This window comes from Diaphorina citri, unplaced genomic scaffold (genome assembly GCF_000475195.1).
Source record: "Diaphorina citri unplaced genomic scaffold, Diaci psyllid genome assembly version 1.1 scaffold837, whole genome shotgun sequence".
NCBI classification, from domain to species: domain Eukaryota; kingdom Metazoa; phylum Arthropoda; class Insecta; order Hemiptera; family Psyllidae; genus Diaphorina; species Diaphorina citri.
In genome coordinates this window covers 68,984-96,914 of record NW_007378269.1, presented here as the reverse complement: position 1 = coordinate 96,914, position 27,931 = coordinate 68,984, and the positions used below count along the sequence as shown (strand labels likewise).

At 38.9% G+C, this 27,931-nt stretch overlaps 1 protein-coding gene and 1 long non-coding RNA gene across 2 annotated transcripts in view; both read right to left on the bottom strand.

The window, feature by feature from the left end:
• The window catches only part of LOC103512436 (rhotekin), a gene marked incomplete in the record, with an annotated part of 111,960 nt that overhangs the window by 43,943 nt on the left and 40,086 nt on the right, over positions 1-27,931 (bottom strand).
• LOC113468764 lies at positions 605-27,327 on the bottom strand. Its single transcript, XR_003392401.1, has 2 exons — positions 27,207-27,327; positions 605-816 (listed from the first exon to the last, which is right to left on the bottom strand). It is a non-coding gene; the product is annotated as an uncharacterized LOC113468764 (long non-coding RNA).

The following is a 27,931-nucleotide window of genomic DNA, read 5'->3' as shown; positions in this document are numbered from 1 at the left end:
TTCTCAGTGTGATGGGTGTGGTGTGTGTGGGGGCTGGGGGGTGTATTTGTGTGTGTGTGGTGGTCCCGTACAAAGGACGGGTCAACCACTAGTTAACAATATTACAAAGTTTCCAACTTCTTCTGTTAACAATATCTGGAAAAACAGTATAAGTTGACCTGTGTTAGCCGTCACTGAAATGATAGCATGTAAAATATATTCAAATAAATTTATCTCTTACCTTTCTATTGTGAGCAATTTGTCGAATATAGTACAGGTCCAAGTCTTCCAGGATCTCTATCTTGCCGCCATTTTGTTTGTGTTCGTCCTCGTAGGATGTGAGGGATTTCCGATGAACAACCGGTGGTTGGCTGTTCAATATGGTGGGACTTTGCAACGGTTTGTCCCGAATGCTAAGCGTAGCGAGCGGTGGAAAGCAGGAATGCATTTCGCTTTGACTAGGTAGAGTAAAGATTGCTTTAGATTTTCCTCTTGGGGATGTCTTTACAGGTTTGATTGCGAACGTTCACTTCACATTGCACATGAATTAATGTGAATTTTATTAACTTGAGCTGGTGTTGTACATTACTTTTTATGAGATGGGGATGTCTTTACAGGTTTGATTGCGAACGTTCACTTCACATTGCACATGAATTAATGCGAATTTCATTAACTTGAGATGCTGTTGTGCATTACTTTTTATGAGATATCAGAAAGTAAAAAGAACTTGATTTTTTTTTATATCAAATTAATTGATTTAATTAGTCTGCTGATTCCTTAATTATCTTTTATTCCTTTAGAAATAGGAAGTAGCACGGAAGAAACTTTTGAAAGAAACTGCAAGGTAAATAAAATCACACAAATTAGGAACTCGTATCTATGTACTAACCTAATACCTTTCATATGATACGTAAGTAAACTAGGTAACTCTAGAAATAATCTCGAAAATTTTAAATACAGACCTGCCAGAGAGAAAGACAAAATTATTTCGCGTTATTTGCAACAAAAATGCATAAAAACACACTAGTTAACAACACGATAAAAAAAGAGAAGATATTTTGTGAGTAAATATTTCAAAAACACGGTTATTGTGGAGATTTTTTGGAACTTGGCCCACATCGGTACATATTTTCTTTGATAACGGAGTGTTTTATGATGTTTGGGTTACACCGCGAAGACGACAGACATTAGCGAATTGCTTCAGAAATGTGTTTGTCAATAAAAAAATATGGATAGTGAAGGGTTGGAAGTGTTCGCAAAAACGCAAAAATACTGTATTTCTGCGCTTAAGTATGGACCTATCCTGAGAAAAACTCTCCCTCTAAACACAACTCAAACCAATCAAAACAACAACTGAACCGTTTAGACTTGGGCAGTAAATGTAATAATCTTCTAATCATAAAAAAACTACATGATCATGTCAACAATAAATTGCCACTAAATCCACACATTTCTTTTCGAGATTGGATAAAAAATGAATTATGCCCAAGTTGATAAGTTTATGCTGAGTGGGCACAATTCCTTCGATTTGAGTTATGTGAAAGAAAGTCCGAGTTGATGATAAAAAACAAAATTGATAAAAAATATCCTATGACCTAATCTCAAGCATATACAAAAAGACAAAATGAATGCAATGATTGCAATGTCAATGACCATTTTTGAGAGAGTAAAAAGCTCATTGAAATTTGCGTGGGAGCATGTGCTGTACCGTGCATTTCAAAACTTGACTATAATTTTCTCCAGAGTGAGTATTTACCTACTTGGGCTCCCCTCGAATTAAAATCCTACCAAATGAAGACGAGAAAGAAAACAATAGAAATGGTACAAGTCCTCTAAAAGAAAACGGTAGAAATGGTACAAGTACTCGAAAACCTCGAGCCAGTGTAAGTGTAAGTACTCGTAATGAAAAGCAATTGGCTCTGTAGTTCTGTACTACCACAAGATGAGACGGTGAGTGCAAGTTGTGGTTACCAGAACGCTTATTAGAAGCACCTGGGGATTCAGGAGGACTGACAGAAATGCAGTGCCATTGTATCAGTACCAAGGAGCATTCAGTAGGATCAGATCATTTTGGAATAATTTTCCAGATGTGCATGTTAGGAAGCTGTATTTTGATGTGGTGCTACATCTATTACAGGGATTTCCAACTCATGTGTATGCGGGCACCATGCTACGTAGGCAGGTACTTCGCGGGCCGCACAAGGCCCGCGGGCCGCTAGTTGGAAATCGCTAATCTAGTACATACTTTCACAAAATCTCTCGGAATAGCCCATTATTGTTTCCCAAGTCTTTGGGGATTTGAAAGGTTTGCTAGTAATCTAGATTCTATCTGCTGATAAAAATAATTGTCCAGCACATCAGTCAGGTAGTGAATGTGATCAATGTTTTACACGTCATGTGTTGTCGTCAGAATAGGGACGGATGGGTCAATTTTTTTGACCCCCATCACGCTACTTTAGCTACTCATATTGTGACAATTAAGTGTCGTGAACACACTATTAGAAGTACGAGTAAATACTCACGAGTTGAACTGCTTACGAGAATTTCAAACTGTGTCTTGTTTATTGGCAATTTGAACCGTTCAGAGTCATTACAAAGGGGTATTTACTGTCAATTTAGATATTGAGAACACGGTGTCATTCTTTCACTGATAGTTTCAGTCTTGCTTATAGATTTGCATAATGGCCTGGCGAAGGGTATCTGATACCACGGCAAGCCATTAGCTATTGTGATCCCGAGATCAAGTTGCACACAGTTGCATTTGTTATAACTTTGAACCATTTCCAATCTCGTGTCAAATGTCAAGGACCCGAGACAAACTGGGCTGGGTCATTAGCAGTCAGGGAGCTACCGACAGACTTTAGCGAATTGCTTCAGAAATATGTTTGTCAATAAAAAATATGGATAGTGAAGGGTTGAAGTTTGAAGTGTTCGCAAAAACGCAAAAATACTATATTTCTGCGCTTGAGTGTGGACCTATCCTACGAAAAACTCTCCCTCTCCACACAACTCAAACCAATCAAAACAACAACTGAACTGAATCAAACTCTGAGGCAAATCATACAACTTGGAAATTATGATGTGCAAAAGCTGAGAAACTTTTGGTTTACTGTGAATGCAACCATTTTTGGAACTTGGCCCACATCGGTACATATTTTCTTTGATAACGGAGTGTTTTATGATGTTTGGGTTACACCGCGAAGACGACAGACTTTAGCGAATTGCTTCAGAAATGTGTTTGTCAATAAAAAATATGGATAGTGAAGGGTTGAAGGTTGAAGTGTTCGCAAAAACGAAAAAATACTATATTTCTGCGCTTGAGTGTGGACCTATCCTGCGAAAAACTCTCCCTCTCCACACAACTCAAACCAATCAAAACAACAACTGAACCGAATCAATCTCTGAGGCAAATCATACAAGTTGGAAATTATGATGTGCAAAAGCTGAGAAACTTTTGGTTTACTGTGAATGCAACCCATAAATTTGCCCAAAGGAAGAGAGTTTCTAAAGACGTAAAGGTGGTTACTACGGGAAATAAAATTAAATTGAACATGATTGTCTGTCTGTTTATGTAAAAAGGTTCGAGTTTCGTTCACAGATTGTTGAGTTGGAAATATCGAGGGGAACTCCAGACACCCGGCACGCGTTGATAACAGCTGGTCTTCAGTATGATACATTTATACCTTGATCTGATATTTAACCTAAACCTTTATCATATTACTTGACGTAACTATTTGTACATCGGGTATTCTTCATCCTTTAGGGTTGTTTGCCCCTACACCTAAGCCTCGGAGTGGGCTTTTTGTGTATGGAGTCAAGCTGCTATCCCCGGGCCTTGATTCAAAGGTGTGACAAAACATTGAAACATCGGGGACAACGAAAGTTTTTCCCAAGATCTGCTCCTCTGCTCTGGTGAATACCAAACTCAATGTAACGACTGCTAACGAGTTCAAATGAATGAAATGGCATCGGTCCAAGCACTGAATTACTAACGTTGTATATTTACTGTGTAGACACAAGTAATAGGCACACAATGACAAAAAAGTTATCACAGCAAACAATGTACCTAATCTTGCAACAAATGGTGAGTGGTAACTGAAGTCAAACAATGCCTAAGTGGCCACTGAATTATGATTAGCTGTCGTGTAAGCTTGATTTATCTCGACAGACCGGTGTACTTAACGGGTTTGAATGATTCGTCAAGGTAATTCCAAGTGGAGGTGGCACTTCTAGCGACTTTAAATATAGGCGAGACTTTGACCAAAGTGGGATGACTAACCATAGAAGCGCGGGCGACTCGGTCCCAACTCTGGCCTTCCTAAGACTTTGTCTGTAAGGCGTTCATGTGGTCAATTGGTCATAGATCTCTCACTCTTTGTCTCATGGCAAAAAATAGTTTCACCGATATTCAAAAACTTTCCGTACGATACGATTTGACGAGAATATTGCTGTAGTAGTTAGTACTCGAGCTGATTGTCCCACGGAAAGATTTTAGGGAAGAATGCACCTTAAACGCTTCATCTCTTGAGTTAAGCAAGAGGAGGAAAACATCTCATGCGAAGCATAGAATACAAACTTACAAACTGTTCGATTTCATCAGTGAGCATTCGACTCCGGATGAAAACCATCAGTCAGCAAGCTAAACGATTGCATACGTAGTGACTAGTGACATATCTTATCGTTATCACTAGATAAATAGCAACGTACAAGGCATACCAATATAAATGCGAGACAAATAGGCACATCTACAGCCAAGATTGGACTCGGGAGGAAAAACTGTTACCTATTTCTCTGTACAATGAACTTGGCCCGTCGCCAGAACATCACGTCTACTTGACGTTAATTAAAAAGAGAGCTCTCACATAATGCGACGATGCTTGGGACTGAATTTTCCCCATTCTTGCCTGCCTCTACAATACACTAACGACAGTATGCCCGCTATGTCGATGTACTAATATACTCCGTATGTAAAGATATTCATATACTACCGATCAATAGGTAAATGCTGTAAAATCAATCTCAATTCTCAGGCAAGTATGTACAAGCACATCAGCGCTACAGAGTTACAGGGACTTGCAAAAAACGTTTTCTGATTCTGTGGATGTACGATGATTTGATGATGTACATTGGCTGTAAAGTACTTCATGCATACTTATGCCTCCGCGGATTATTGACAAATGCGAGACAAATAGGCACATCTACAGCCAAGATTGGACTCGGGAGGAAAAACTGTTACCTATTTCTCTGTACAATGAACTTGGCCAGTCGCCAGAACACCACGTCTACTTGACGTTAATTAAAAAGAGAGCTCTCACATAATGCGATGCTTGGGACTGAATTTTCCCCATTCTTGCCTGCCTCTACAATACACTAACGACAGTATGCCCGCTATGTCGATGTACTAATATACCTACTCCGTATGTAAAGATATTCATATACTACCGATCAATAGGTATATGCTGTAAAATCAATCTCAATTCTCAGGCAAGTATGTACAAGCACATCAGCGCTACAGAGTTACAGGGACTTGCGAAAAACGTTTTCTGATTCTGTGGATGTACGAGTATGATGATTTGATGATGTACATTGGCTGTAAAGTACTTCATGCATACTTATGCCTCCGCGGATTATTGATCGCATGAGCATAAACGGATTTTGAAATCGTATTCCAACAGCCTCACACTTACACATATACGAGTAGCAAAGCTGTCATTATACCTCCCATCTCCACTTTTTTCGAATACTCCAAGAGTATTCTGTTGGTTTGTAAAGTATTTTGTTGATTTTGAAATCGTATTCCAACAGCCTCACACTTACACATAGCATAGCTGTCATTATACCTCCCATCTCCACTTTTTTCGAATACTCCCAGAGTATTCTGTTGGTTTGTAAAGTGTTGTGTTGAAGAAGAGATAACTTTTTTCAAGGATGCTACAATGCTGAAGCGTTGAGTTTAGGGCGCCAGAAGTGGAACCTCTGAAGGGCACGCATTAAATGTAATGAGCCTCAGTAAGAGAAGAGTACCTGCCCCAAAATTATGCCCCAGGCAACCGGTTTATGTAGAAGTATAGTGATTGTTCTGACCAGACAAGACCATTAGGTTCTATTAGTACTCATTATGGCTCAGATTGGTTTGCATGTAGCAAAGTAATGGCTTACTCGGGCACTAAAGCCACATATCTCATCTTCGGAGACCTTTTGCATATCAAATCGTTGCGTCGGGACGATGTTCATCCTCAACATGCTCACCAATTTATCACCGTAAATATGATCAAATTTGGTGTCGGAGAAATGTGTCTAACACCTAAGGAATCGCCCGAGAAAGGTCTTTGAAAAATCAGGGAAATTGTCTTCCATTTCGAAATTGCCCTCCCTGACAAACTCCAAGACGAATCAAAAACGATAACCACAATATTCAAATTTTTATTCCCTCCTCAGAAGTATAGAATCGCAGAATTGTTAAGATTAGTGGAAACCACAAAATCGAAAACTGCACAAAATATCGACAAACGAATCGAGATCCACTTAGCCAAAGACATCGACTCCGTGGGAGATAAATTTTTCGCCAAGTATAGTGATTGTTCTGACCAGACAAGACCATTAGGTTCTATTAGTACTCATTATGGCTCAGATTGGTTTGCATGTAGCAAAGTAATGGTTTACTCGGGCACTAAAGCCACATATCTCGTCTTCGGAGACCTTTTGCATATCAAATCGTTGCGTCGGGACGGATGTTCATCCTCAACATGCTCACCAATTTATCACCGTAAATATGATCAAATTTGGTGTTATATTATATTTATAAGCATGTGGGATTAGTCAAGAGTGGGATAGTTAAAATTAAATTCAATGAAAAACACGAATAACAAGTTCTATGATATCCAATATTTACATTCAAAGTTTACAATTTCAAGTTACCATGTCTGAACACTGAATATAACCATCTATCATCTATCTACTTCTGAAGAAGACTTGAGACTGGTTCTTAAACTTTTAAGTAGTATTTATGGATCATAATATTTCAATAATAATCCGAATACTTAAAATTATGTTCAGTAGTTTAGTAATAACTACTACCAACACCGTATTTGCATTTATACTTTATGCCCATGAACATTAATGGGTTTAGACTTGGGCAGTAAATGTAATAATCTTCTAATCATAAAAAAACTACATGATCATGTCAACAATAAATTGCCACTAAATCCACATATTTCTTTTCGATTTCGAGATTGGATAAAAAATGAATTATGCCAAAGTTGATACGTTCATGCTGAGTGGGCACAATTCTTTCGATTTGAGTTCTGTGAAAGAAAGTCCGAAACAAAGCTTCGTTTGAAAGTCGAGCAGAATCATGTAGAAAATTGCTTCTGCATGTTTCCGTGTTGCCCCTGTAGTTTGTTAAATTTTTCAACACAATATTAGAGTTTTACCAAGTATTCATGCTCTTGTTATAATAACAATATCCCAAGATTCTCAAGAACAGTATGGGTTACAGACCGTGCAATGCAATGAAATTCGTTAGTTTGGACGTGTTTGAGAAAGTTGCAGCAAAGTTTTTTGAATAAGAAAGTCCGAGTTGATGATAAAAAAACAAAATTGATAAAAAATATCCTATGACCTAATCTCAAGCATATACAAAAAGACAAAATGAATGCAATGTCAATGACCATTTTTGAGAGAGTAAAAAGCTCATTGAAATTTGCGTGGGAGCATGTGCTGTAACGTGCATTTCAAAACTTGACTATAATTTTCTCCAGTGTGAGTATTTTTGATGTGCGTTGCACTAGTTTGGACGTGTTTGCAAAGCATCGTGCAATGCAATGCAAATGATGTACCTACTATAAGAAAGTCCGAGTTGATGATAAAAAAACAAAATTGATAAAAAATATCCTATGACCTAATCTCAAGCATATACAAAAAGACAAAATGATTGCAATGTCAATGACCATTTTTGTGAGAGTAAAAAGCTCATTGAAATTTGCGTGGGAACATGTGCTGTAACGTGCATTTCAAAACTTGACTATAATTTTCTCCAGAGTGAGTATTTACTTGGACTCCCCTCGAATTAAAATCCTACCAAATGAAGACGAGAAAGAAAACAATAGAAATGGTATAAGTCCTCTAAAAGAAAACGGTAGAAATGGTACAAGTACTCGAAAACCTCGAGCCAGTGTAAGTACTCGTAATGAAAAGCAATTGGCTCTGTAGTTCTGTACTACCACAAGATGAGACGGTGAGTTCAAGTTGTGGTTACCAGAACGCTTATTAGAAGCACCTGGGGATTCAGGAGGACTGACAGAAATGCAGTGCCTTGGTATCAGTACCAAGGAGCATTCAGTAGGATCAGATCATTTTGGAATAATTTTCCGGATGTGCATGTTAGGAAGCTGTATTTTGACGTGGTACTACATCTATTACAGGGATTTCCTCATGTGTATGCGGGCACCATGCTACGTAGGCAGGTACTTCGCGGGCCGCACAAGGCCCGCGGGCCGCTAGTTGGAAATCGCTGATCTAGTGCATACTTTCACAAAATCTCTCGGAATAGCCCATTATTGTTTTCCAAGTCTTTGGGGATTTGAAAGGTTTGCTAGTAATCTAGATTCTATCTGCTGATAAAAATAATAGCCCATTATTGTTTTCCAAGTCTTTGGGGATTTGAAAGGTTTGCTAGTAATCTAGATTCTATCTGCTGATAAAAATAATAGTCCAGCATAAGCCATTAGCTATTGTGATCCCGAGATCAAGTTGCACACAGTTGCATTTGTTATAACTTTGTACCATTTCCAATCTCGTGTCAAATGGCAAGGACCCGAGACAAACTGGGCTGGGTCATTAAAGTCAGGGTGCTACTGTTAGGGAATATGATCTGATAAAAGGGGTGTATTTATGCTGGTTATCTGATAAAGTAGTCATCTACTGGAGTTTTGGAGAAATCCCAAAACAAAGTCAGTGCAAAAGCCAGTTTCTAAACTCTGAACATTTTTTGGCCTAGGAGTTTTGATTTTGGACCAGATACATAATCCTTATCCGTTTTAAGTTTTCGTAATTAGACATAAGATTCCGTACCGCGCCGTCTGCTGCTAATATTCCTTAGAGACTTGTTTGATAACTTGGTACAACCCGAACACAAAACGTTTGAACCATTTGTTTTCTAGTTCAGTAGGTTCAAATATTCATCCGGTACCTGAGACGTAGGGCGGGATATTAGAAGCACTTTGTGGTATAGCCAGGTGAGAATCAGCTGAGAGTTTCGTTCACAGATTGTTGTGTTGGAAATATCGAGGGGAACTCAAGACACCCGGCACGCGTTGATAACAGCTGGTCTTCAGTATGATACATTTATACCTTGATCCGATATCATATATTAACCTAAACCTTTATCATATTACTTGGCGTAACTATTTGTACATCGGGTATTCTTCGAAGGTGTAGATTCGTGGTAGCTTAACCCATCCTTTAGGGTTGTTTGCCCCTACACCTAAGCCTCGGAGTGGGCTTTTTGTGTTTGGAGTCAAGCTGCTATCCCCGGGCATTGATTCAAAGGTGTGACAAAACATTGAAACATCGGGGACAACGAAAGTTTTTCCCAAGATCTGCTCCTCTGCTCTGGTGAATACCAAACTCGGTGTAACGACTGCTAACGAGTTCAAATGAATGAAATGGCATCGGTCCAAGCACTGAATTCCTAACGTTGTATATTTACTGTGTAGACACAAGTAATAGGCACACAATGACAAAAAAGTTATCACAGCAAACAATGTAGGTGCCTAATCTTGCAACAAATGGTGAGTGGTAACTGAAGTCAAACAATGCCTAAGTGGCCACTGAATTATGATTAGGTGTCGTGTAAGCTTGATTTATCTCGACAGACCGGTGTACTTAACGGGTTTGAATGATTCGTCAAGGTAATTTCCAAGTGGAGGTGGCACTTCTAGCGAGTTTAAACATAGGCGAGACTCTGACCAAAGTGGGATGACTAACCATAGAAGCGCGGGCGACTCGGTCCCAACTCTGGCCTTCCTAAGACTTTGTCTGTAAGGCGTTCATGTGGTCAATTGGTCATAGATCTCTCACTCTTTGTCTCATGGCAAAAAATAGATTCACCGATATTCAAAAACTTTCCGTACGATAAGATTTTACGAGAATATTGCTGTAGTAGTTAGTACTCGAGCTGATTGTCCCACGGAAAGATTTTAGGGAAGAATGCACCTTAAACGCTTCATCTCTTGAGTTAAGCAAGAGGAGGAAAACATCTCATGCGAAGCATAGAATACAAACTTACAAACTGTTCGATTTCATCAGTGAGCATTCGACTCCGGATGAAAACCATCAGTCAGCAAGCTAAACAATTGCATACGTAGTGACTTTTGTCCGATTCAAAGTCAAGGTGGTTGGATCAAAGGTGATGGAGCTCGCATACCAAGCAACCTGCATCACCTTTACATTCGTATGTTGGCCACACGTATATTCGTATCATTTCTTCCTGATTACTTAGTTTCTTTATCACTAGATTCCCTTATCAGTAGCTTCATTAGGCATCCAAGCGTATACATTCAATTTCCTATGCACCGTTAGGTAAGTATTATCTCCCGGAAGTTTCAGTGAAACACCTCCCATGCCGAGGTGAGAGGAAAGAGAATGGTGACACAAGACACACGTTCGGTTCATGAGCGGCATATCAAATCGTTGCGTCGGGACGATGTTCATCCTCAACATGCTCACCAATTTATCACCGTAAATATGATCAAATTTGGTGTCGGAGAAATGTGTCTAACACCTAAGGAATCGCCCGAGAAAGGTATCCGGAAACAAGGAGGAAAAACCAATTTTTCAAACGTGAAAATTTTCTTATGGGAAAACACAGGCACGCAGATGTAAACAAATGTTTGTTTACTCTACGCACTTGACGCCATCTTGTTTTCTGACATCATCACTGAAGGGGTCTATTGTGCAGGGAATATTGGTAATAAGACCTTAATTAAAGATTATAATTTTTTATTTACTACACTAAACATAAAGTTGATGATTTCATCTGTTTTAACTAGGTCCCATAAAGGTGGAAATATTGACCGTGGGAACTGAAATACACTGTTGTTAAGTAACGTTGAGTAAGGTGTGGTTTTGGACGAATGATGGCCGTGTCATGGGCTGATAAGGAATTAAGGACCGCTTTTGGCTGATATGTGTATCATAAAGGGTGTTTTTGGCTGCCCTCTGCATCACGGTCCACTTGGCTGCGGAGAGACTGATTGAAGATTTGCTGAAAACTCAAGTAATGGATAAGCTTCTTAAGATCAGAGAAGGAAGACAGAAGATTCGAGAAAGAACCTCATCTGTTTAGGATAAAATCAGGGCCGGGCGGGAATGGTATCTGAATGCCAACCACATACGCGCAAAGGGATCTCCATTCATTGGATCTTCAAAGTCTACCGCGGCCCGCGGCTGTTCTACTACCTAACCTCTTCCGGGCTTTCAACATGGCAACGAGTGTCAATGATAAAGTAAGTTTAACTAAATCATTATTTGATGAACACCCTGTATATAGAAGTGATTCAATATACAAGTGTCAATGATAAAGTAAGTTTAACTAAATCATTATTTGATGAACACCCTGTATATAGAAGTGATTCAACATATAAGTGTCAATGATAAAGTAAGTTTAACTAAATTATTATTTGATGAACACCCTGTATATAGAAGTGATTCAACATACGAGTGTCAATGATAAAGTAAGTTTAACGGAAAGATTGAAGTGAGTGGCTTCACCAGTGTTAAGTAGGTTCAAGTCATTGTGGTTAAGTATGAACCGCTCAACTTCTTTTCCTTCGTACGATAATGACATGCTACCCCATAAACTGTGAACCTTCAATATTAAGGAAAATGCAAGTTCTTTTTTGATTGACGGATTGATTGGTTTTTTTATCGTTTAGTTTAGACTCTACTAAACTATAGAGTTTAGTCATTTTGTAAACATAGAGTATTTCAATAGGGGAAAAAAACGTGAGCCATGTTTGAGAATAAGTAAATGACTTTACTTTTTTTTCCTCCAAAAAACCACAATTTAATTCTTTGATATGACTTTTTTAAAATAAAATTATGAACACCGAAAACTGGTTCTTTTAGATTAAGTTTAACTAAATTATTATTTGATGAACACCCTGTATATAGAAGTGATCGCGCCGGTCGATATTTCACAGGCTAATCCGACACGTCTTGTACATTGCAAGACTCTTTCTCATACTCCAGAGTGTTACCTTGACCCTAGGTGACACCTCGGTATATCGAATGTCTTGTGGCTCTATGGCATACTATGGTATGCCGAGAAACCGTAGCATGCCTGAGGATAGCTGAAGCGATCGCCAGAATGAACATGAGTTTCGCACTTTGGCTGTATGGTCGGACCAAACCATTGAAAATAATTTTGTTCATTTTACAATTGAGTTGAGGGTGGTTTCCAAGCTACAATCGAGTTGAATGAGGGTCGCCTAATTATCTAAGTACCTACACCAAGTTTTTCCCCTTTCTTTTTCGTAAGGATATTCAATGAAGTACAAATTGTACATAATCTGGAATTTTGGTCTTAGCAAGTATCAGAGCCTAATACTAATCAAGCTGTGAGCTGTGAACCTTCAATATTAAGTAAAATGCAAGTTCTTTTTTGATTGATGGATTGATTGGTTTTTTATCGTTTAGTTTAGACTCTACTAAACTATAGAGTTTAGTCATTTTGTAAACATAGAGTATTTCAATAGGGGGAAAAAAAACGTGAGCTATGTTTGAGTTAAATAAATGACTTTACTTTTTTTCCTCTAAAAAACCACAATTTAATTCTTTGATATGATTTTTTTAAAATAAAAAAAACCCAAAAAAAAAAAAAAAAAAAAAAAAAAAAAAAATCAAACCACCTAAAAAAAAGTTTCAACAAATTGGCCACAAAACGTAAGATAAGTTTACTCAGTCCAGTTCTCAAATTTCACAACTCTGCCTTCAAGCTGATGATTTGCCTTTGGCAAACCAAGATATGGTTCAGTGGTTATCGTAGTCGACTTCCAATGCGGGGAGCGGTGGGTTCATGGGAGAACATAGAGTTCAAAAAATCTTTCATTTTCAAGAGCTTGAACTAGTGATTCATTCAACAGATTCAACTCATACAGAAAAAGGGGCGGGTCTCCTTAGGACCCATGACGTGGGGCAACGTAGGTATCAGCCAGCCTAGTTAGCTTGGAGGGTAGCGCGTCTGTAAGCGCTAGGTCGCGGGTTTGATTCCCGTCCGGGGCAGATTTTATCTCAAACAGACAAGGTTCGTTTTCGGACCGGCTGGTTTTCTCCTTAAGATCCTTCCAACTCTCTTCGCTTTCCGGACGATAAGACCTTAGCAGTTACAGTCTCCTCTCTCAAACATCTTAAAAAAAAACCCCTAGGTATCAATTACGTATTGAAGTGTTATCAAGTAAAGGTGACTAACTGTGTATTAAAACAATGGGACTAGGAGTTACGTCTTGTAAACCACACTGGCCACACAACTTCAACATCTTAGCACTCTCTATGAAGAAGCATCACTGACCTATGGCACTTCATCCTCCATGACCCTTGTGTCTAATCGCTAGGAAGAACCTGAAGGTGTTGCGGTGTTATCGCTAAAGAAGATTCTCCTTATTTACAATCCGTGAGATGTGTTAATGCTTATAACCTAATCAGCAGGCCCGTTCCAACGGGGCTATCGGCTAAGAAGATCCTCCTTATTCACAAGCCGTGAGATGTGTTGATGCTTATTCCCTGATCAGCAGGCCCGTTCTAAAAGCAGGCTCCAAAAAAGTGAACCCTCGCAACAATATTTTCAATAAATTCATACACAAAAAGGCCACTTTGAGGCTTAGGTGTAGGGGCAAACAGTCCTAAAGGATGGGTTAAGCTTATACGACTTTGGGGTCTCTACACTGATCGGGGTCCATTTTTGGCAAACATGTAGGTACAAAATATTGTACATGGGTTTATACTTTTAAACTTATTGTTATTTTATTATTATCATTATTTTTAATCTCAAGACATGCCAATGTACTAGTGGACCTACTTACATTGCATTTTAAGTTTCGGGGGAAAACCAGCTGGTTCTGGGCCCCCCTTCCCCAGGGCAAATGGGGCCCCGCTGAAAACGACCCTGCCAATCAGTAAATCAACATGCACCTTGTAATTCTTGAGGTGTTAAAGCATGGTAGAGCTGTTCATAAGGTGAAGCCAAGTCCCTCATGTAATATACGTAGATCATCATATGAACATCCTAGATACCTATGCATTATAAGTTCATACTATTTTATCCATACTGCAATAGCATAATATGTGTACATAAGTAAATATGCAGGCATAGGAAACCACTCAATCTCATTAGATGGCATATATGTATGATGGAGAATTGTGTTTGGATTGGCACTATTTGCAGGATGTTTTCCTCTTTAAATACTTTTCCAAAAGTTCCTGCAAAGTTCTACAGTGAAATAATAAGCAAATTCATTACAAATGACTGAACTATACCATTAGCAGTTGTAGCGCTGTAAGTTGTAAGAGTTCCTGCAAAGTTCTACAGTGAAACAATAGGGTGTCTACCAAAATTAAGCCATTAGCTATTGTGATCCCGAGATCAAGTTGCACACAGTTGCATTTGTTATAACTTTGTACCATTTCCAATCTCGTGTCAAATGTCAAGGACCCGAGACAAACTGGGCTGGGTCATTAAAGTCAGGGTGCTACCGTTAGGGAATATGATCTGATAAAAGGGGTGTATTTATGCTGGTTATATGATAAAGTAGTCATCTACTGGAGTTTTGGAGAAATTCCAAAACAAAGTCAGTACCAGTGCAAAAGCTAGTTTCTAAACTCTGAACATTTTTTTGGCCTAGGAGTTTTGATTTTGGACCAGATACATAATCCTTATCCGTTTAAAGTTTTCGTAATTAGACATAAGATTCCGTACCGCGCCGTCTGCTGCTAATATTCCTTTAAGAGACTTGTTTGATAACTTGGTACAACCCGAACACAAAACGTTTGAACCATTTGTTTTCTAGTTCAGTAGGTTCAAATATTCCTCCGGTACCTGAAACGTAGGGCGGGATATTAGAAGCACTTTGTGGTAGCCAGGTGAGAATCAGCTGAGAGTTTCGTTCACAGATTGTTGAGTTGGAAATATCGAGGGGAACTCCAGACACCCGGCACGCGTTGATAACAGCTGGTCTTCAGTATGATACATTTATACCTTGATCTGATATTTAACCTAAACCTTTATCATATTACTTGACGTAACTATTTGTACATCGGGTATTCTTCATCCTTTAGGGTTGTTTGCCCCTACACCTAAGCCTCGGAGTGGGCTTTTTGTGTATGGAGTCAAGCTGCTATCCCCGGGCCTTGATTCAAAGGTGTGACAAAACATTGAAACATCGGGGACAACGAAAGTTTTTCCCAAGATCTGCTCCTCTGCTCTGGTGAATACCAAACTCAATGTAACGACTGCTAACGAGTTCAAATGAATGAAATGGCATCGGTCCAAGCACTGAATTACTAACGTTGTATATTTACTGTGTAGACACAAGTAATAGGCACACAATGACAAAAAAGTTATCACAGCAAACAATGTACCTAATCTTGCAACAAATGGTGAGTGGTAACTGAAGTCAAACAATGCCTAAGTGGCCACTGAATTATGATTAGCTGTCGTGTAAGCTTGATTTATCTCGACAGACCGGTGTACTTAACGGGTTTGAATGATTCGTCAAGGTAATTCCAAGTGGAGGTGGCACTTCTAGCGACTTTAAATATAGGCGAGACTTTGACCAAAGTGGGATGACTAACCATAGAAGCGCGGGCGACTCGGTCCCAACTCTGGCCTTCCTAAGACTTTGTCTGTAAGGCGTTCATGTGGTCAATTGGTCATAGATCTCTCACTCTTTGTCTCATGGCAAAAAATAGTTTCACCGATATTCAAAAACTTTCCGTACGATACGATTTGACGAGAATATTGCTGTAGTAGTTAGTACTCGAGCTGATTGTCCCACGGAAAGATTTTAGGGGAGAATGCACCTTAAACGCTTCATCTCTTGAGTTAACCAGGAGGAGGAAAACATCTCATGCGAAGCATAGAATACAAACTGTTCGATTTCATCAGTGAGCATTCGACTCCGGATGAAAACCATCAGTCAGCAAGCTAAACGATTGCATACGTAGTGACTAGTGACATATCTTATCGTTATCACTAGATAAATAGCAGTGACATATCTTATCGTTATCACTAGATAAATAGCAACGTACAAGGCATACCAATATAAATGCGAGACAAATAGGCACATCTACAGCCAAGATTGGACTCGGGAGGAAAAACTGTTACCTATTTCTCTGTACAATGAACTTGGCCCGTCGCCAGAACATCACGTCTACTTGACGTTAATTAAAAAGAGAGCTCTCACATAATGCGACGATGCTTGGGACTGAATTTTCCCCATTCTTGCCTGCCTCTACAATACACTAACGACAGTATGCCCGCTATGTCGATGTACTAATATACTCCGTATGTAAAGATATTCATATACTACCGATCAATAGGTAAATGCTGTAAAATCAATCTCAATTCTCAGGCAAGTATGTACAAGCACATCAGCGCTACAGAGTTACAGGGACTTGCGAAAAACGTTTTCTGATTCTGTGGATGTACGAGTATGATGATTTGATGATGTACATTGGCTGTAAAGTACTTCATGCATACTTATGCCTCCGCGGATTATTGATCGCATGAGCATAAACGGATTTTGAAATCGTATTCCAACAGCCTCACACTTACACATAGCATAGCTGTCATTATACCTCCCATCTCCACTTTTTTCGAATACTCCCAGAGTATTCTGTTGGTTTGTAAAGTGTTGTGTTGAAGAAGAGATAACTTTTTTCAAGGATGCTACAATGCTGAAGCGTTGAGTTTAGGGCGCCAGAAGTGGAACCTCTGAAGGGCACGCATTAAATGTAATGAGCCTCAGTAAGAGAAGAGTACCTGCCCCAAAATTATGCCCCAGGCAACCGGTTTATGTAGAAGTATAGTGATTGTTCTGACCAGACAAGACCATTAGGTTCTATTAGTACTCATTATGGCTCAGATTGGTTTGCATGTAGCAAAGTAATGGCTTACTCGGGCACTAAAGCCACATATCTCATCTTCGGAGACCTTTTGCATATCAAATCGTTGCGTCGGGACGATGTTCATCCTCAACATGCTCACCAATTTATCACCGTAAATATGATCAAATTTGGTGTCGGAGAAATGTGTCTAACACCTAAGGAATCGCCCGAGAAAGGTCTTTGAAAAATCAGGGAAATTGTCTTCCATTTCGAAATTGCCCTCCCTGACAAACTCCAAGACGAATCAAAAACGATAACCACAATATTCAAATTTTTATTCCCTCCTCAGAAGCATAGAATCGCAGAATTGTTAAGATTAGTGGAAACCACAAAATCGAAAACTGCACAAAATATCGACAAACGAATCGAGATCCACTTAGCCAAAGACATCGACTCCGTGGGAGATAAATTTTTCGCCAAGGACCCTGTATGGCGAATCACGAGGCCTACAGGAGTGTCAAGTGTTGAATCATATTGGCTCAAATTGAGTATTGTTAGCTTTGATGAGATGCTCAACTGAGCGGGCATTGTTATCGAAATTGAACGGATCAACAATGTACGTCTGGATAATGGCACACTAGAGGATAACCATCATTGTAATACGGACAGCTGTGTGAAACGTGCTTCAGTATGGACGCAAGCACATTACTTGCGCCAAGATAGGACGACAATTTCTACGATTGGGCTTTTCCAAAAGGTTTGTAGGGACGTTCTAAGGCCAGCCACTCACGGCTGAAAAGGTCCTCCTCTCAGATCTACCTGATAGTGAATGGCTGGCCTAAGAATGTATCTGTTGTAAACTGTTTACATTACGTATTCTATTCTTCAGTTCAAAAACAAAGTAAATCGTGCAAAGTCAGTTCAGGTCTGGTAGCATAAGCAAAATTTGGGGAAGATCAGTTAGGAAGAATTCTGAAGATCATACACAGAGTCCATTCACACATGGTCCATTCACATAGTTTCGCCAAGGACCCTGTATGGCGAATCACGAGGCCTACAGGAGTGTCAAGTGTTGAATCATATTGGCTCAAATTGAGTATTGTTAGCTTTGATGAGATGCTCAACTGAGCGGGCATTGTTATCGAAATTGAACGGATCAACAATGTACGTCTGGATAATGGCACACTAGAGGATAACCATCATTGTAATACGGACAGCTGTGTGAAACGTGCTTCAGTATGGACGCAAGCACATTACTTGCGCCAAGATAGGACGACAATTTCTACGATTGGGCTTTTCCAAAAGGTTTGTAGGGACGTTCTAAGGCCAGCCACTCACGGCTGAAAAGGTCCTCCTCTCAGATCTACCTGATAGTGAATGGCTGGCCTAAGAATGTATCTGTTGTAAACAAGCGCTGAAATTCTGTTTCGTGTTAATATAGGCCGGGCGGTGCTGCGAACTCTTGACGTTCGCGCGCCTCCCGGCGCGCTTGATGTTTTCTCCACCGGCAATGCTATTAATTTCAGACAAAGAGTAACCCAGTATGCATCCGTAAGTATCTTCTCTTTCCATTTCATTTAGAGTAAGTAGAGTTTGTTTCGTTTACGTTTTTTTTACGACCCGCGTTTTATGATCTACTTACACTACTTTACCACGGTTTAACGAACACTTTGGCGTGTCTATCATGCTAACCTATCTGGTTATAGATTTTCAGGAGTCGTCTGAAATCTAGGTTAAATGCGTCTTTCAGTTCGTGTAAATTGGGAACATTTTTAGAAAATGAGACTAATCCACTAAAACAAAAAACACATCACCTGCAGAAAACCTCTTTTACATAGCGCATGTTCTAATATTAACAAAATGTGGGGGTTCCTAGCATACCTATATTATATTTATAAGCATGTGGGATTAGTCAAGAGTGGGATAGTTAAAATTAAATTCAATGAAAAACACGAATAACAAGTTCTATGACATCCAATATTTACATTCAAAGTTTACAATTTCAAGTTACCATGTCTGAACACTGAATATAACCATCTATAATCTATCTACTTCTGAAGAAGACTTGGGACTGGTTCTTGAACTTTTAAGTAGTATTTATGGATCATAATATTTCAATAATAATCCGAATACTTAAAATTATTTTCAGTAGTGTAGTAATAACTACTACCAACACCGTATTTGCATATATACTTTATACCCATATGTTGTAAACTGTTTACATTACGTATTCTATTCTTCAGTTCAAAAACAAAGTAAATCGTGCAAAGTCAGTTCAGGTCTGGTAGCATAATTGGGTAGTGGGGAAAGCAAAATTTGGGGAAGATCAGTTAGGAAGAATTCTGAAGATCAGACACAGAGCCCATTCACACAAAGTTAGGCTGAAAACGCAGTGGAGCAGTCAGCATAGCACATAGAACTGAGAGCAAAAAGATCTATCCTCTTTGCTCTCCACTCTGTTTTTAGCCTTAGTTAACAATGGTAACACAGGTAAGACCTAGTGTGTGAGATTCCATTCAAATCATTGCTCTCCGCTAACAAATTGTCAGCATCTTCATTTCAAGTGGTTAGGTTTTACCTGGCCTATTACGAGATCACAGAGAGCCAAGTTCATATCAGATCAACTGATGCTGGAGGCTGTACAAGGATTTAGTTCTTTAGCTTTACTAAACATTTCATCAACATCTAGCATATTTTTTACCCAACGATCCCGATCCCAGGATGCATTATTATAAACCATTTTAAAAATAAAATCTAGTTTTCTTGGAAATAATAATAATAATAATAATAATAATTATTATTTTATTGAGAATGGCAAACTTTGGAAGCGGCTTCATTTGTGGATGTAGGACCATTTTGGGTAGGGGTGGTGTAAAATTGTCAGTTTTGGTACATTTTGAACCGCGATATATTCTGGATTTTTGTAAGAAACAACAATATAGTCGATGATCTTACATGATCTCTCGTGGAAAAAAAAGTAAAATACCAACAGCCCTCAATTACCGGAGGAATCTAAAAAATCTCAGAATGCATCGAACGAAGCTCGGATTTCTGTTGGTTCTCATTATTTTCAAACATATTCTCTTTTTCCACTACAATCAAAATCTTGAATGTCATGCCACAGTTTAAACATACCCCTGCTCGATCCACAAGTCAGAATGTTGGGCGGACTCCATAGTCTATTCACACAGCATCATGATATCTGAGTTCTCACCAAGTTCGAGTTCATATGTAATAACAGGTTGAGCGAGAATAATGGAAAAATCTCTAGCGTGTCTTCTTGTTGAGTTATTTTGGGTTGGGAAGAGTCGGATGCCCATGTAATCAGTGGCGGGAGGGTTTGGCCAGATCAGCCCAGGGGAAACACTAATCATGATCGTGACATGGGGCAAAGAAGAGGGCAAAGAAGAATTGCCCAAGATGATGATACTGGATTTCCCACAATCCCACGAAATCTGATTGGAGTTCAAGACTCGATGCAAATTTTCAAAACGAAATTTTCTCAACATCTTGAATTTTCCACAGTCATTAGAGCGGTTTTACTATGACACGGACAAAAGAAGAGGGGAAACCCTTATCATTAGTAGGAAAAAAAGAGCTATAAATACAGAAAACTGGCTAGAAGCGAGTGAAATCTCCCGGAAGTTTCAGTGAAACACCTCCCATGCCGAGGTGAGAGGAAAGAGAATGGTGACACAAGACACACGTTCGGTTCATGAGCGATTCAAGATTTAGGTCAAAACGTTTAGGTTTCCAAGAACGTGGACTATCCAACTCATTGGATTCTGGTCCGGATGGTTAGAAAGTAAGATCGCGAAGGAAAGTGAGATCGCTCTCACACCGTGCCACTATTGGAACAATTATTGCGCTATTATACAGAAATCATATTTCTCACTGAAAATGAGAAGTTGTTGAATCACGAAGAAAGTTGACGTGAATGGAAGACGAAAATGAAGATCAACATCTCGTTGTGAGAACGGGAAATCATGGAAAAACCACCTCTCAGGATTTATAACAAAGGCTTTAGGTTTGAACATCAAAATGTGCATGGTCATATTGATCTAGGACCTTCTAAAAGATATTGACTACAATCGACATGGTTATTTCTAGTAAAACAAATCAGATAATTGGATAGCAATAATATAGAGTAGAATAGAGAATCTGCTTAGAAGACCTACTTGTAGATGATTTCATTTGGCGAGACGTGACCTGACAATTCACACGGATTAAAATCCATTCTTCGAACAGAAGAAATGCGCGAAAACAACTGCATCATCTCTCGCCTCCCACACTTAAATTATTTAAATCTACAGATCACATAATAGAAGCACTGAGACAAGCCACTTGAGATAAATCTTGAAAACAAACCAGCAATAATCTGTCTACTAATCCAGATCCAGGTAGCGAAGTGAATCAATTGTTCCAAACAATTTCATTACCAACTAAATCCGTGACCAAACCAATCATCCAATGTCATCCAGATTCTCAGATAGACTCAGAACTAGTGTGGGTTGAAATTCTAGTATTCTAGTAGGTTTCTGAATACATGACATCATGAGGAATTCTTTACGGAAAGCTGATGAGCTAGAGAGTAGTAAATGATTTTGATTTATCCTAAGGCCAAGGTAGTCCATACGCAAAAAGTCTACTCTGAGGCTTAGGTGTAAGGACAACAGCCCCAAAAGATGGGTAAGCTTATAAAAAAGGACAAGGTGAACCAAGACCCTTTGCAAATGGAGTGTGCCTGAAGGCATGTGATGTGTTCTAGTCCACTCGACCCCCAATACAAAGACATTATCGACTTTACAACAACGTTATCTGTAACTAGCAAAGAGTTAATGATGTCTATTTGTCCGATTCAAAGTCAAGGTGGTTGGATCAAAGGTGATGGAGCTCGCATACCAAGCAACCTGCATCACCTTTACATTCGTATGTTGGCCACACGTATATTCGTATCATTTCTTCCTGATTACTTAGTTTCTTTATCACTAGATTCCCTTATCAGTAGCTTCATTAGGCATCCAACATTCAATTTCCTATGCACCGTTAGGTAAGTATTCCTATAATTATTACTGAACGGTAAGGTTTTGCTTTACCATTTTATACCTACGTATACACAGGTAGGTACCTATTTCTTTACATTTTTCTTTCATTCCCTCAAGTTTCTCATGATTTTCACTCTTTTTCTTAGCGATTACGATGAATAAAATAACTCTTTCTTTATTATAATGAGCTCTTATAAATAAGTTTCGGTAATAACCTCCACATTGTACTCTCTAGGTATGCTCTATGCCCTATGCCTATTGTACTCTCTATATACTCCATGCCTATATCCACCGATAAAATCGGCGGAACTCGCAATCTTTGATCAGAAATCATGAAATCAACAAAATAGCCCCCTCCCCGTGTCCCCGCGGGGAGCCTAAAAACAGATATCCGGCTAATACATCGTGTATCCGGTACTTAGCACGGTACTATCTTTAAATCTTTTACGATCCAATACTGAATGGAATTGAATGCGAACTCTGTGAAGTCTGTAGAGGACAATATAGATCAGCTGTTCTTAGAAGTGAGACTCCTGTGAGAGCCAAGAGAGGGTGTTTTTACAATGGCCTTACAACGTCACCATTGGACGAATCTGATAGCAACACCAAACAGCTATGATTGAATAAATCTGATAAATGGACACATATTGGCACTAAAAACAAATACTATTAAAATAGTACTATACACAAGAGACTATATAGAGGAGTATTGTGTCAATTTTAATTTTCATCATTGTGTTAAAGGACTTTTGATAAATGGGGGATCTTATCATAATCTCCTACATCCTCAGTATGTTGTCCTTTATAAATCTACAGATCACATAATAGAAGCACTGAGACAAGCCACTTGAGATAAATCTTGAAAACAAACCAGCAATAATCTGTCTACTAATCCAGATCCAGGTAGCGAAGTGAATCAATTGTTCCAAACAATTTCATTACCAACTAAATCCGTGACCAAACCAATCATCCAATGTCATCCAGATTCTCAAATAGACTCAGAACTAGTGTGGGTTGAAATTCTAGTAGGTTTCTGAATACATGACATCATGAGGAATTCTTTACGGAAAGCTGATGAGCTAGAGAGTAGTACTCGTAAATGATTTATTAAAATTAAATTCATTCTAAGGCCAAGGTAGTCCATACGCAAAAAGTCTACTCTGAGGCTTAGGTGTAAGGACAACAGCCCCAAAAGATGGGTAAGCTTATAAAAAAGGACAAGGTGAACCAAGACCCTTTGCAAATGGAGTGTGCCTGAAGGCATGTGATGTGTTCTAGTCCACTCAACCCCCAATACAAAGACATTTTTTTTTTCTTAAGAGGTTTGACAGAGGGAACTGTAACTGCTATGGTCTTATCGTCCCGAAATCGAAGAGAGAAGGAAGACAGGATAGAAGAAAGCCAGCCGTTCCGAGAACGAACATTATCCCATCAGGATAAAATCCGCCCCGGGCGGGAATCGAACCCGCGGCCTAGCGTTTACAAGGTAGATGCACTACCAACATTCTCGTTCCCGTACAAGGTAGATGCACTACCAACACGTTATCTGTAACTAGCAAAGAGTTAATGATGTCTATTTGTCTGATTCAAAGTCAAGGTGGTTGGATCAAAGGTGATGGAGCTCGCATACCAAGCAACCTGCATCACCTTTACATTCGTATGTTTGCCCCACGTATATTCGTATCATTTCTTCCTGATTAGTTTCTTCATCACTAGATTCCCTTATCAGTAGCTTCATTAGGCATCCAACATTCAATTTCCTATGCACCGTTAGGTAAGTATTCCTATAATTATTACTGAACGGTAAGGTTTTGCTTTACATTTTTATACCTACGTATACACAGGTAGGTACCTATTTCTTTACATTTTTCTTCATTCCCTCAAGTTTCTCATGATTTTCACTCTTTTTCTTAGCGATTACGATGAATCACTCTTTCTTTATTATAATGAGCTCTTATAAACAAGTTTCGGTAATAACCTCCACATTGTACTCTCTAGGTATACTCTATGCCTATTGTACTCTCTATACTCTATGCCTATATCCACCGATAAAATCGGCGGAACTCGCAATCTTTGATCAGAAATCAACAAAATAGCCCCCTCCCCGTGTCCCCGCGGGGAGCCTAAAAAAAGATATCCGGCTAATTCATCGTGTATCCGGCTAATTCATCGTGTATCCGGTACTTAGCACGGTACTATCTTTGAATCTTTTACGATCCAATACTGAATGGAATTGAATGCGAACTCTGTGAAGTCTGTAGAGGACAATATAGATCAGCTGTTCTTAGAAGTGAGACTCCTGTGAGAGCCAAGAGAGGGTGTTTTTACAATGGCCTTACAACGTCACCATTGGACGAATCTGATAGCAACACCAAACAGCTATGATTGAATAAATCTGATAAATGGACACATATTGGCACTAAAAACAAATGGAATTGCATGCGAACTCTGTGAAGTCTGTATAGGACAATAGATCAGCTGTTCTTAGAAGTGAGACTCCTGTGAGAGCCAAGAGAGGGTGTTTTTACAATGGCCTTACAACGTCCACCATTAGACGAATCTGATACCAACACCAAACAGCTATGATTGAATGAATCTGATAAATGGACACATATTGGCACTAAAAACAAATACTATTAAAATAGTACTATACACAAGAGACTATATAGAGGAGTATTGTGTCAATTTTAATTTTCATCATTGTGTTAAAGGACTTTTGATAAATGGGGGATCTTATCATAATCCCCTACATCCTCAGTATGTTGTCCTTTGTTTTCCCTTTCGCAGTGGTGTAGTATTGAAGGAGGGGAGTCCATGTTTAGCCTGCTAGAAAAGGATTTGAAGGTCTTCCAACTCCAGCAGTTGAATCCCCTAATATCAGTACTGCTTGCACGACTCTGACGCACTGTTCCAGCGAAAAACAGGAGAGTAGGAAACGAAATGTATTGATTGATAACAAAAGTTATATCCACAATAAGTTCCAGCGAAAAACAGGAGAGTAGGAAACGAAATGTATTGATTGATAACAAAAGTTATATCCATAATTAATTTCCCATGTTTTCATTAGTGAGCGATAACGCATAGGAAAGGGGGCCGTTAAAAGTCGTAAAAACTAGGGTAAGAATAGGAGATTGTGTGTGTGAACAGTCAATGTTTGGGAATAAAATATGTATGCGAGTGGGGTGGAAAACCAAGGTTATAGCTACTGGCAGAGAGGTTTATGATGAAAATCCTTGCTCGATTGTTGAGAGGGTGAACAAGGAATTGTACAATGTTGACGAACCCAAAAATAAAATTCTGTGGGTAGTGTTACTTATGGGGCGTTTCCTCTCACTCCACTCTACGGAAACGCACCCTTCATGTTTTTGGTGCGATAGGATAACAGTGTCCTTGGAGGTACAGTATCATTTGAGACTCTAGATTAGGTGTTTGGACAAGAAAAGATAGATGGATAAAACACGAACGCAAGTTGGCATAGAACTTTTTTATACTGCCAGCATAGGACTCAAAAGTCTCTTCATCGCTTTAACCCCTCAATATCTCAAGAAGATACAATTTTCAAAAATAAATCGTACTAAAAGCCGCTGAAATGTGACCCGCTTTTGGCACTACCGACTGAGATAAATTTTCGAGAAACATTGGACTGAAATAGACTGAATGCATTCTTCCATTAGAGAAAATGTCATCCTTCGCCAAATGCCAATGTTCATAATCTCTCTTCCTTGTTTCAGATTAGCATTTCCCTATCAGCAACTCTGTGGGTTTGGCGACTGTCTCTTCATCTGTAGTTATCAGTAGCCAAACTGAGCTCAGTTATCTCAGAGTGGGCGAAAACCGCTATTGGCATTCCGGTTATTTGCGTGTGTGCAAAAATATTGGATCTATAATAGTGTATTTGTACAAATTGAAAAGGTCAAGTCAATACCATTCGAGCTAGGAATTGAACTGGAGGTGCCTATAGTCGGTTCCTATTAGGTTGAGAATTTTCAAAGCTTGTTGTTGTTGTTGTTGTTGTTGTTGTTGTTGTTGTTGTTGTTGTTGTTGTTGTTGTTGTTGTTGTTGGTGTTTTTGTTGTTGGTTGTTGTTGTTGTTGTTGTTGTTGTTGTTGTTGTTGTTGTTGTTGTTGTTGTTGTTGTTGTTGTTGGTGTTGTTGTTGCTGCTGCTTTATATCTTTGGAAAAGGCCAGACATTTATAGTTCTATTGAAAATGTCAAGATCAAGATGACCGAAGGGATAGGACGCACTAAGAAGGATCTTAAAATATCTTGATAACTATTTTAGGGTGGAAATTTTCCCTTTACAGGATATGCGTTATTCTGAGAAAAGATCAGCTGTATGTACACATAGCTCGATTATTTTAGAATACATATGTATTTATTGGGAACCAAAAATACCCAAACCAATTTGAATACCCTCAAAGGGCTTAAAATATCTTGATAACTATTTTAGGGTGGAAATTTTCCCTTTACAGGATATGCGTTATTCTGAGAAAAGATCAGCTGTATGTACATATAGCTCGATTATTTTAGAATACATATTAATTGGGAACCAAAAATACCCAGACCAATTTGAATACCCTCAAAGGAGCAGATTATAAGCTGTGTCCACTGTCCACACATATCCGTCGACGGCCGTCAATCGATGACAACTGAAACCGTCCACACTGCCTCAACAACATAGATTCATCTCGTCGATCGACGACCATCGACTATGTGGACGCAGCATAAAGGACCAGTACTTAGTGGACAGATAATGGTTGGCAAATGCTACATTATAAAATTATAATAAAATTGCTGTCAATGAGATTTCTAATGTGATTTATAGATACCTACTAACTACTAATACTAAAGAATTGTAAACAAAATAAAATGGGAATAAGATCAGAAAATAATAATAATAAAAAGAGATCACAAGTTATTGGCAATATGTACTTGAAAATTGAATAATTATTAAAAAATTAAAAAAAAAGTTGATGTCGACTTACTGGAAAGTCAACAAGAACCGGCGAATCTCAATTTAAAATTAAACATTATTTAGAATTAAACAGTAATAGTTTGATTATTTTTTTCTATATTTTACCTTATGAAGCAAGTTAAAGAAGTATTTAATCAAAACAACCAAGCAGTTGTTAATTCGAGTTTATTTTCAAAAAACACTTTGAAAAACCCGTCTCACTTGTAGATAAAACACGACTCACAAGGTTTCCAAGAACGTGGACTATCCAACTCATTGGATTCTGGTCCGGATGGTTAGAAAGTAAGATCGCGAAGGAAAGTGAGATCGCTCTCACACCGTGCCACTATTGGAACAATTATTGCGCTATTATACAGAAATCATATTTCTCACTGAAAATGAGAAGTTGTTGACGACTCACAAGCAATGAACAACGACTGACAAACTAAACGAAGATTGCGCCCTACCATAGGGTATCTCCCAAGCAAGAATTACGATAAAGATGGAGTTGTTGTTGTTCATGTTAAAGATGGACTGAATGGATACCTGACTATTGTATGAATCATCTATCTCAGTGGTTCCCAACCTTACGACTCACAAGCAATGAACAACGACTGACAAACTAAACGAAGATTGCGCCCTACCATAGGGTATCTCCCAAGCAAGAATTACGATAAGATGGAGTTGTTGTTCATGTTAAAGATGGACTGAATGGATACCTGACTATTGTATGAATCATCTATCTTTTGTCATGGCTATCACGTCGTTAAAACAGGTGCCTTCTTATTATTATTATTTTTTTTTTTTTATTGCGGTTCTATTTTTAACTTTTCCCCCTCAAGAGTTAGAAG